Source organism: Melospiza georgiana, chromosome Z (genome assembly GCF_028018845.1).
Source record: "Melospiza georgiana isolate bMelGeo1 chromosome Z, bMelGeo1.pri, whole genome shotgun sequence".
Classification (NCBI taxonomy): domain Eukaryota; kingdom Metazoa; phylum Chordata; class Aves; order Passeriformes; family Passerellidae; genus Melospiza; species Melospiza georgiana.
In genome coordinates this window covers 10019304-10031948 of record NC_080465.1, presented here as the reverse complement: position 1 = coordinate 10031948, position 12645 = coordinate 10019304, and the positions used below count along the sequence as shown (strand labels likewise).

General features: G+C 37.6%; 1 protein-coding gene across 4 annotated transcripts in view; it reads right to left on the bottom strand.

The window, feature by feature from the left end:
- The window catches only part of PRR16 (proline rich 16), a 139017-nt gene that overhangs the window by 95812 nt on the left and 30560 nt on the right, over positions 1–12645 (bottom strand). The window contains exon 2 of one of the 4 annotated variants that reach the window (XR_009115936.1): positions 12200–12322. The exons of the other annotated variants lie outside the window; for them this stretch is intronic. The gene's annotated coding sequence lies outside the window, so the exon portion shown is untranslated. The remainder of the gene's footprint in view (positions 1–12199; positions 12323–12645) is intronic. 4 annotated transcript variants of the gene reach the window in all.

Here is a 12645-nt window from a genome sequence, read left to right as displayed (position 1 = left end):
CCACCCTCTGTCCACATGTGCTACAGCAACTGATATGGCTGTCACTATCAGCAAGTTTGAAGAGCAAAATCCTACCTCCAACTCATCATTTATACCAGCTTCCTACTTTCCCATAACTAGTGAGTATATATCACAGAGGTTTATTCTACACCTCCTACTAGACCTTGTCTAAATCTTTGTGTCTGCTGTAACAAAATAATTCTCGGGTTCTGTCATCTGTGACAGATGTTTTCCAGATTTCAGTCATGAAGTTTCTTGTTTTATATAGATCACAAAACTTTGTTTGAAGTATGTAATGATAAGCCCATAAATTGAAATTTAATCAATCCGTCTAATTTTATTTCTGAGTGTTTTTTCTTTTACTTTAAAACTCCCCAAGAAAATCAACATCTATAGTTTCAACATCTAAAGCTACGGGGGTTACAAGTATTAAATAAGTTCAATTAACTTCCACTCAGTCTTCCCTTCATTTTGTGATTAGGTACTGCAACAGTTTGAGATAATCTTAATAGGTGTTTGCCAGTTATCTCTGTTAGTCTATTAATCAATATAAAAACTTTATTTCTTGAAAAATAAAATTCATGCCTTAATCGACCACATACATTTATTTAATAGTTGCAAAATACACCAGAGATTGTTTATCTGTGGGGTTTTTCCAGTTACATCCAGAGTCTTTGCTTATTGATAATATTTTTTCAGTCACCCTGTAAAACTTTTTCCCCTAAGGACACAAAAGATATATTTAATATAAAATGACAAAATTAAATCTTTCTGTAGACCATTAACACAATGGTTCAACAGTGCCTTCAGACCAACATGCACAGTATCTTAGGATTCCTTAAAACACAGATTACTGGCATAATGGACTATACCAGCTTGTGTCAATTCCTTCTTATGTTACTTTAATCAGGATTACTGGCACAGGAAAAGCATCAGACCTTCAAAATGCCTATTATGCTGTATTCTGTAAATGAAACATTATCATAAATGCTAATGCTGTACCATGTATTAGCATTACATTTTATGCATCACTGCCCCTCTTAAAACAGAGTATAAATGATCCACATGAACACTACAGTCATAAATATGCACACTAAATAATTCAAACATACAATATGGTGTTTTGTTTTTACTTACAGCAGTCACAAATATGAGAGCTAACTGAAAATTACTCAAGAGCAGCCTTCTCCAGCTTACAGAGAAGAATGTAGGTATCTTTTGCTACATTGGAAGTACTTCACTTCCTGGTTTAAATTTCATAATTAAAAATATGGATTTATTGAAATGGAATTGAATATGACAGTGGAAGATGGAAATACTGCAACTAGTTTATTAACATCTAACTCAGTTGTGCATTGCCTCTGAAGAAATGACAAGTATATCAGATGTATCAATCCACAATTAAATACTGCATTTTCCACAATATATGGCTCTGCTATCACGAGATCAAACAGGTGTTTGACTTTGACTGTGTGGCATACCAAATTGTAATAAAGTACATATTTGTGTGACTTTAAAGTAAATTACAGTAAAATTCTGAAAAATGCTCCATTAGTGATCTCAATAAAAGAAGTAACAAAAGGTCATTTGAGAGGAAGGTTATGGCAACCAAAATTTAAGAAAGATCCTCTGCACACTAAATTATTCAAATACTTGATTTTACTTCTGGAAGCTACATCAAAACTAGTGATCCAGTCATGATTCTAAAGCCTCTCAAGAGGAGTAAAATGAAAATACTAGAACTTGATAATATTGCATTCCAATTTTTCATGTCTTCCATTTAAGGGAATTCAACTTTACCAAGGTTCTCTTAACTGTTTAACTAATGACTCCACAAAACTGTCAACATTGAAAATCTCCTATGAGTAGTGAGTATTATTATCTGCCTAAAAAGAGAGAAAAGGTAGTCAGCTTCCATCAGAATAAACACCCCAACAATCTGAATACATTAGTATTCAGTATTCACAGATCTTAATATTCAGAAGAAATACCACAACAAGCAAGAAAGTGTAAAATTAACAACAAAGACATCAAAGGCTATCTTAGTATTTTTACTGACAGCTTTTGAAGTTGAGAAATGACATTTCAAGCACTGGAACAGGGCTGCCCAGGGAGACAATATCCCTGGGAGTGCTCAGGAAATGAGAGGACGCGGCACTCGCTGCTATGGCTTGCTTGACACGCTGGTGCTCTGTCAAAGGCTGGGCTCAATGACCTTGGAGGTCTTTCTGAACCTTAAAGATCCTATGAAATATCAACTTCTTAACCCGCTTTTATGGATCTCATAGTTGACCAAAATGTTTTATTCACCCACTTTTGGCACTAGACAGGATTTTTTAAATGTAGGCTTGGCCCATTGCCAGGTCTGACTCAGATCAGATCTGTGCCACAGCAGCTCCATGTTTCATGTGCTTCTCCTCTTTTTTATTATTTAACTCTCTTACACTAGTAAGTGTAACTCTCTTACACTGCACCTTTCTGAATAACCAAATAGAAAGCAGAGCATGCAATGCAGAAATCATATGTTTCTGCACTGAAAACAAACAAACTAAACCCCCAGCTACAGAAAGCAGACTCTGAGTATTCACAATGAGGAAAACAGGAAAAAAAGTTGTGGAAATTACTGATTTCTACACTATTATCTTTCATCTTCTAGAATGAGAACTAAAATGGAGATTTATTTTTTTTTATTTCAGCCTATATATGCCACCAATCCATAACAACCACAGATTTCTCAGGTTTGGAGAGGGTTTTTTTTGGTAATTTGTTTGTTTGCTTGTGTAAGTCTAGCACCAATTCTGTAAGAAGGAAAACTGAACAACTACTCCAAGTCAATCACATTTTCATAGCACTAGTGAAAAGATATTTTCTTTTTATAGAAAGGGAAATAAAATATAACTATTCTCATGATAAAAAAGTAGTTCTCAACATCCAAGATCTCAGCAAAAGGCATCCTTTTTGTACTACAAAACAACTACTGTCTTTTCACTAACAGTGAATCAGTTTACTCTAGATGAGAGTTTAGCTCCTAGTAGAGAAGACTGGCTTGTCAGGACTCAGAACATTTACACAAGTTTGCCCCAAGTGCTGAAGCTGCTGTTCCCAGATAATAAGCAAAAAAGTTGCAAGACTACCAAACCTGATTTCTTTTATTTTCTGTTGATACTTTCAGTAACTCAAGCTGGGGGAAAGCTTTCTGGCAACACCCTCGCAAAACCCCAATGGACTTAAGAGGCTCTTAAGGACACAACAATCTTGAATAAAGGTGTTGTGCTTAAGATATGTGACTTTCACTATAATATTTTTTTATTAACGGGTAAGATAATGCTGTGGTCATAAATGATGTACAACATCTATTTTTTTAATCCAGTGCTTTGAACATCTGAACCATGTATCTTCAGCGCACCTCCAGGAAAGACCATTACTCATCAACGGCTTGGATGTGAAGCAAAGGCAACCACATCTTGTATAAAAAGAGCGGGATTTCCTTGCCTCTACTCAGACCCATTGGACCACTGAGTCCAGTCTGGAGTCTCTCACCAGTAGGAAACATTGGTAAGTCACAGTAATCAGCTCAGTGGAGCCACACCAATAAGACTGTGGCTGGAGCATTTCCCTGTGAGGAGAGGCTGGAGGACCAGGGCTGGTTAGGCCTGGAGAGCGAGGCAGCTCCAGGGGCACCAAATCTCTTCAGGGCCTGTGAAGGATTGTCAGGGAGCTGAAATCTTCTCAGCAGGACAGCGAGGGGCAGGTGGGACTGGGAAACATCCATGAAGGACAAATGGTGGTGGCTCAGGCTGCTGGGTGCTGATCTCTCCCCGAGGCCCCTGCTCAGCCCTTGGCAGCTGTCCCTGCACCAAGGAGCAGAGCAGGGCGAGCCGAGCTCCCAGCCCACAGGTTACCCCACAACGCCTCAGGCCGCCCAGAGTCTGCAGCCGAGGCCCTTGGGCACAGCCAGAGGATGCAGCAAGGGCAGACAGCACCTAGAGAGGCTTCACAGGCTTTAAAAACATGCAACAGCCCAGAAGTGGATTTCCTGACAGGTCTAGCAAGTGGCTAATGTGCGAGGTGTAGATCAATGCTGGCACGATGGTCAAAAACCGTAGCTGTGCTTTCAGTGTTGTTAAAATGTACAAAAAAGATCTAATGTTTGCAACGGTACCGTTCCACAGTGCACTGCATGTGCCACGCTTGATCATATTTTACATGATACTCGGCTCTCAGATAGAGGTTTGTAAGCATTTTGAAAAGAAGAGAAAAATCCTGCCTTTAGAGCACCTCCACTTTTCACAGTAATACACAGTCCTCCATTTATGACATGATCATAGAAACTGATACACCTAGTTGTTTTTTGATTCAGCAACTAGTCATATATGAGAAGACCAAATAAATAAATCAATTAAATTAATAAACCACTAAAAATAAAATACCTGTCTAGTAACTACCCACTGAGGCAGACCAGAAATACAGATAAGTGATTTTATTCCACAGTAATTTCTCTTCTTTTTATAACAGAAGAAAAAGGATCCATTCATTTTCATAAGCATTCACAATTTGCATGTTTCACCCAAATCCTGATCAGTATTTTCTTTGTAATCTCCACTTTCATATGTAGCAAATTTCACCACACACTAGACATTCTAATGGCCCTCTATCTTAGCTGATCCGCTTAGTCACTTGATTTTTTCCACTTTGAAAAGCAACCTAAAATTGGACACTGTGTTCCAAATGAGTAATTTCTAACATACCACTTTCACTTTGAAACTTTAGTGTTTCAAACCTCCTCTTAGCACACTTAAGAATCCTACTTGCACTGTCAGCTCCTGTTGCCAGATGTAGTTAATGCTAGATCAAGCTGTGATGTTTTCATTGAAAGAAACAGTAACCCTCTAAGTACTGCAATTATTTAATGAGTATCAGAAGATCATGCATGCATTGAAGCGGATGTCCAAACAGAAAAAGACACTCTTGCTGAATATATTAAATTTATTAAGTCCATTAATAATAGCTTGGTTCTGGTGATATAAATACGGTAATTTCATTTTTGTTGCCAGACTGTACTTTTCATTAACAGTATAGGCCAAATAGACGACTGCAAGAACTGGGACATGACAAGCTAGGACTGACTGTAAGAAAACCTTTCTTTCCCCAGGAGGACACAGAACTGTTGGCACAGGGGCTGTGCCAGAGACTGTGGATCCTCAGGATAGAGCCTCAGGCAGTCTGGTCTCACCCTCTGGCTGCCTCTGCTGGGAGCAGCTCCTTTCACCAGACACTCCCAACCTCCTCCCCCAGTCAAGCAGGCCTGTGTTTGTAATTTCTGTTCCAGTGCTGGCAAGAGGAAGAAGCTGCCCCTAAATCTTCTGATGCCATGAGCAATAGGAGGAACAACCAATGCCAATTACTTCCCTCAAAGACAATGGATTTCCTCCAGACACCATAATGCTCAGACCGTTTTGGTTTTACCTTTTTAATAAAAAACATCACTGTAACATCAAAGGACCATTCCAGTTTTAAAAAACAGCATGTCACCTCTAAAATAAGGATCTGATTGTTTTAAATTAACAGAAAAGAAAACGTCAGATGCTTTTTATGATTACTCTTCATGTCTAGGTAATGTATGATTTCATTACCTAGATATGAAGAGTTTGTCTAGGTTGAAGGATTTTTCTACAGTACATATGTTAGGTTGATAATTACCTAGTATTCCTAGTGCTTCAGAAATCTGTGTACAGCAGATTCTACAGATCCCCTGTATCTTGCTGCATGCTTGCTATTAATACAGCAGTGCTTAGAGATGGAGCAGAGCTGGAGCACCACTGCACTGTGCACAAGATAAATGCAAGCCATCAATTTCTGCAGCTTGCAGTCAAGGTGGTACGAGGTATAGCAGAAGGGTAGAAACTGGGGAGAAAAGGGCAAAGAATTGGTAGAAATAACAATTGTGCCAAAGTCAAGAAAGACCTGACTCTATGCTATTGGTCTCCTCAAATCAGCTTTACTTACAAGCACTCGAGATCACATCTAGAACATCACAATATGCTTTAAAAAAAATAATCTTACAATGCTATTGACTTGCTCTGGAGACAATTTATAGAAAAGTCTTTGTAGAGGTGTGGAAAAGGAAAACAACCCATACAAATCTAAAGGGGAGTCTACAAAAAAGAGTGATTTATTTTCATCAAGTACTGCACAAAAATATCTTCAGAAGGGCTGTTGGCTTGATGAAAGTCATCAAGTATTAAAAAGAACAAAATACAGCAGTTAGAAACTAAACATACAAGTCATTTGAATTATGATTACCCCTGGCGTGATGTTAATTAATTATCATAGAAATAACAGTGTAACATTTTGGGCTTTTATGTAAACATCAGCTTCCAAAGTGGATGCCTTTCTTCCTGTATTTGCAGCAAACCTTACACTTTAAATACAATTTTTATACTTCTTGCACTCAGGTCTTTCTAAAGGTCAAAATTCTCTGTTTTCAAATATAAACAGAGTTTATATTACATTCTGAGGAACTGAAAAAGTAAGGGATTTAGCACTGGTGTACACTTAATTCTCAAAACATTTACGTTTCAAATGCATTTTTTTTGTACCCAGGTAAAGCCCAGACAAGCTGACAGTGACGTCTTCCCTTCCACTGAACCTAAACAAGTATTTTGAAAATTCTGTCCTTCTTGCTGACTGCTTGCTTAGTGCCTCACACAGATAGTGTGTACCTCTAGTCAAGTGACATGACAGGGATTTGACCAGAATAAAAGTCATGTAGATGATTTTATACAAACCTAAAATGCGTCAATGATTAACACAAGCCAAGCACCTATCTAACTGGTTGTTCTTCATACAAAATCTCTCAAACAAAGTCTTGCAGAACTGCATTAATCCATGTATAAGTCAATACCACGCCTACATATATGTAGTAATTATACTAATATGGAGTAATTGCACTACCTATATATTCCACACACATTACAGTCTGTTCATCGAGGCTTCATGATTACTATTCACAGGTTTATGATTATTTGTAAGTAGTAAGTGCAATCCACACTTTGCTGTATTTAGATTAAATAGAGAAAAGTGATTAATGATAGCATTTAGGAACTGTGCTACTAGGGAAAATTAGGAATGCCTGCTATGCAATCTACAGCTGTAGGTCTACCTGTCATGCTAGACTGTGTAGCTGCTGTGCTGCCACTCCACCACAGCTGTCCCAGATGCACACATATTTCAAGTGGGCAGGAACTTCTTTTTTCCACCTCTTTAGTCCACCTTTATATATATATCTATATAATGGAAGACATTAAATTAATAGTCTCTCCAAGATGTGATACCTGACTTGCTGATCAATAAACTGGGAGGGAATATATTAATGTTCTTTAAATTAGTACTTGCCTTGGCAAAGGTATAATTTAGAGGAGAGTTAAAATTATATATTATCTATTTTAAGAATTGTTTTAGTAAATCACAATTGAACCATTGGGTAAAGCAGGTCATCTAAATCTCACTATATTTTTCAGGCAAGACTGACATGACCCACTTTCTGCCCCTAAATCAATCTCATGCTCAAGCTTGGCATGGGTAATCCATTCAGATATCTGCCTCTGCGCAGCAAAAAAGGTATAAAGGGAACCATCTTGAGGAAAACAAGCTGTCTTAGTTTAAATCTGTGTTTGACAAGTGATGTGAGGGTTAAAGGAAAACAGACTATAAACAAGAAAGTCACTAGCAAAACCAGCATCTGCTGAAGACAAGCAGCAATAAAGCTGCAAAATACTACACCTGTATATTTTTAATTTCTTTGTCTTCTGCCATTGTTAAGTGGAATAATGCTCAAAATGTGAATTGTTATGAAACAACAGAATAATTATCAGGAAGATGAATCAACAGGAAAAAACATTATTGTGGAAGACATATCTAGAAAGACAGTACAGGACCGTGTGGAATTGCCTACACGGCATGTTTGTATTTAATTTTCTTTTGCCACGAAGAGCAGGCCTGGGCCAAGCATCATACCTGAACAGCCTTGCCTGAATTAGGGGGCACATCCATCTGATGCATCATTTTTTCAATTCCCATCTAGATTAGAAGGAGCACTGCTTTCAGTCTCAGCAAACTGTGCTGTACAGCAGTGGTTATCTTGCACCAAACACCACAATATTTTGCCTAAGGCTGCAGTGTCAAAGAGATCCACCCAACAGACCCGCCACATCTTTGGAAAACTACCAGAAAGCTCAGAAGCAAACAAAACAAGATGTGCTAAGCAGTGCAGCATCCTGTAACCACACCTGCCTTGGCCGGGCCTTGGCTGGGCCTTGTTCCTGTGGCACCCAACCCACAGGCCGCATTCCCTAACAGATCACCCCTTCCTGGCTCTCCAGTGTCACCTGAGACAGCCTGAAATAAAGGCAAGGTGAAAATAAAACATGTACGTTTGAAAGTTGTGTAAGTATGTGTAGTATAAATACAAGTATAAAAATTATATGAAATTATAGGTAAGAATTTTCCATGGGGTTTGACAAGGAGCAGAGAAGCTCTGATCTCTCTCCGTAATTTCTTTCATTCATTGAAGGGCTTGAAAATCTTCACGGGTTAAGGCTGGGGAAGCTGTGTCAAGAATACAGGAATTTTCACATATTGGAATGTGGATCAAGTTTTCCAGTAACTTCTTGACTTCCCTTTATTTTTATTTTATTTTATTTTGAGATAAAAAAATAAGATAGACATCCATCAGAGAACAGGACTATGAGGTCTAAAGCATTTAATCTGAGCTTAAATTTAACCAAAAACGCCACATAAAAAGGATTTTTAAATAATTTTCATATCAACGAAATGGCACTTACCATGAAGCAATTCTGTTTTGTCAGCTTTGAGTATAAAATTTGTAATCTAATTTTAGATCTGCAACAGAGTGGGTCTTTTCACTTCAAGAGGCATTCACATCTTTGAAAGCAAATTAAGTTATGCTTGTTTGCCAAGCTTCCTACTGTCTTGCCCTATGAAAAACAAATGGGACTGTATACTTCACCAAAAAGGCTTGATATTCATCATTTCACACAAACACTGTTTTTGTTTACAGTTATTTTCCATGGAATAAAATATGTCAAGATATAAAATGTAAGAAATAGTAATGAAATAATTCACAAATACACCTGCAGATGAAGAAGAGTAGTGAGTACTGGAATTTATCTGTAAGATTTGCTCTTCATTATGAGCGTCAAACAAACCCTGAGCATAACTGAAATTATTCTGCAAATCACAGGATTGGTAAGGTTGGAAGGAGTCACAGTGGCTCATCTGTTCCAAGTTCCCTGTTGAAGCAGGGAACTGTTTCATGGCTTTAAACTTGAATTAACACATATGCTGACAGTTCACTAATCTGCAGAAGATTTTTTCTCAAATGTTAATTACCCAGTACTGAAATTGTTACAAATTATGATTTATTAAGCTACTAGGTTTGACACTCCTACTGTCCTCCTTGTCAAATAATTAGGATGTACCAAATTTCACCTCCTTTATTTTATTTACAAGATATCAAATTGAAATTGTGGAGCATTTTTAATGACGTAGTCTTTTGAAATATAATTTTAAAATAAGGAGCAAAGAATGATGAAGAAAACTTCTGTATTCTAAATATCTGTGAAATTTAGATAATATTGACTCATACAAAGACAGCTTAGGCATTCACTGCACAGCTGAAGCACTGCAAACTTAAAACTTTAAGGCAAATAAGTATTTTTATTTTTCATGGCCAACAAAGAGAATAGTGAAAGGAATTAATTAAAGGTTATTTTACCTAGCTTCCCTAGTTTTATGCTATTTGAAGTCTAATTAAGGTAAAGTGGATTCCCTGAAGTGAGAAGAGCAAGTTTACTTTGTTAGTTTTTAAGAAAAAAACAGGTTCTATTAAGTAAGATGAAAATTAGGATGATGTAAAGGCAACTTACTGGAAGTCATGTCATATTTCCAAAACCTTAAAAATAATCCCAGAACAAAGCCACTCTCCAGGTATTCAGGCACTAAAATACCTTTTTTTTTCCCCCTATGCATCTTTGGTCATCTAGAACACTCCTAAGATACTTATTAACCTAAGAAAAAATAATTCTCCAAAATTACTAATAACATTTCTATCTCAGAAACAACCACTAATATAAAAAAAGACTAAAATCATATAAGATTAAAAGAGAGGAAGGGAAATCACACTTAGCAGCTATGAAAAACAGTCATCCATTTTACTTAACATAACACTGAAGGTAGTCAGCATCCCTGAATGGAAGGAATGAAAAAATAAAAACTGTGTTAAGAAAATAAATCCTTTTTAGTTATGGCTGCTCTCCTTTCCATCCCTAACCTTCTAAATCAAGCACTGAACATTTTCAGTACTCTGTGAAGAGATTAAATAGAAAAACACACATTGGTTGCAGAGACAGAAGTCCTTCAGTTTCTATCTGCTAACCTGCCTCTAAACATAGTTTGGAATGATAAATATATGTCTAAACAAATTTGCCTTCACCACCAGATAATATCCTGCCTGCATATTCTCTTTAACATATGAATTAAGAAATCAGGAATTACAGAGGTTCCAGATGACATTCATTCTACTTCAACTACTGAAAGAACCTGAAAAAAGCCCCATCAAACCACACCACCCAAAACAGCACTCCATGAACGGTAACACAGCACACTATTCCTTGCTGAGCAGAAAATTGGGAATTCCACGAGCTTTGTGAAGAACAGCAGCTTTGGTTCTGAGAGCAACTATCTCAAAAGTGCTCTGGCTGGCCCAGGGAGCATATGGAAAGCTAAGCAGAACCTGCCTTTGCGCATATTTTGTGATGTCTGGACTATTTCTGCCAAAACCTCTTACCCTAAGAATATGCAAAACTTCAACACTCCCAGTTGCTTTAAGAATAATGGATGCAGATCAGGAGACCCCAAAACCTGCCTGCAAATATGTTGACTTGCAAGTCAGAAATGGCACACAGAAAGCCCCCTCTGCAGCTCCCTGCAGATTGGGTCTGTCATCACACCCTTTCCAGATGAACAAACTGCATTCGGGCTGCGTCGGGCACTGAGGACAACCTGAGCAACACCATCCTGAGCTACACCATCGTCCCACATAGTGAACATCCCATGGATGGAACAACTGAGCTCTTGGAAGAAACCTGGTGCTGTTTCTGTGAAGATCAGGTCGTGCTGATGCTCATCAGTTCCTCAGTAAAGCTCACACAACACACATGGGATGCAAAAGAAGCACTTTGTGCAGCTGCCTGCCTCAGCAAGACCCACCAGGAGGGCAGTAAATCAGCCAGGATTCATATTCAGTGCTCTGTGGAAGACAGCAATTTTGCCTTTGTGGGTTACACCAAGTATTCCAAACAGATTCCTTTTCCTCCTCCTCTCAAACAACACTCTGTTTCTTTAGGCCTCATTATTCACCTTTTATGCTGCAAGTTTGGAAATCTTGCTCTGGAGGGCTGAAGATATTTGCATAACAATATCTGCCTCAAAATAAATGTTTTCAATTATCACAATAATTTAGACTTTTTTCGAGTACTAGAGAACTAGAGAATTTTTCAAACTTTCCTTTTTAACATATTTAAGTTAAATTTAATGGAGGAAAAAAAAAGACATTTTACCAGGAAAAGGGAACTCGATGATCACCAGTAGGTTCCCATAATCTTGTTACAGGAACATGCAAGTGACTGGACTAAATCACTTCAACATACCAGAGGTGGGATTCACCAGCCACATGAAGAAAAGATCACAGAATCACAGCTACTCAGGATTGTCAGTCATATTAAAAAAAAAAAAAATAATAATTTACAGTCAAAATATTGCCTAAGCCCTTCCAAGAGATCTTACATTTTCCCAATTGCTCAACTGATATGCACTGATGAAATAAGGAAGTGATGAGTCTAAGATGGCTTTTTAAATGAATAAGCCAGGTAGTTTCTATGAGTATTTATCTACATCTGAAAATAAATTACATATTTGCAGATGGTTCCTAAACTGAGTTTTCAAACACTACTTATTACAACATAAAAATTGTCAAACCACTCCAGCAAGCTGAAAAGTATTTCCTGAACAAACATTTCTTATCCATTTCAAGGAAAATGGGAGGAAGGGTAATTGAAGAAACAAGATGCCACTCATATGGTAACACATATAAAGTCTAGACAAGGAAAGGGAGGCTTACCTCTGTCAGAACACTTGGACAAGTAAAACCACTAAAGTTGCTTTCAAAGCTGTGTTTATATTTCATTCATGTTCTTCCATATCCTCTTTCTTTTTCTCTCCCTGCCTCAAGCTAGATGAAACCCTTGGGGAGGAAAAAGCATTTTTCACACACGTGTTCTGCACAGAGACAAAATCTGAGAAAGAACAATCACACTTTAAAATACTTGTAAAAATAAATATTTCTAGGTGATTTATTCTTATAGATTTATTCTTTTTTTGTTCTTTGTGATATTTGTCTGCAAGAGTCACTGGCTTGACATGGTGGTGATGCTTATTTCACAGAACCAAATTAAGCTGGCTACAGTCATGCTGAGAAGTCACGGAGAGATCACAAAGAACATGTTCATAAAGGTAAGGAGTAACTGCCTGAACTTTTAGAGCTGCCAACTACAAAACAGCAACACA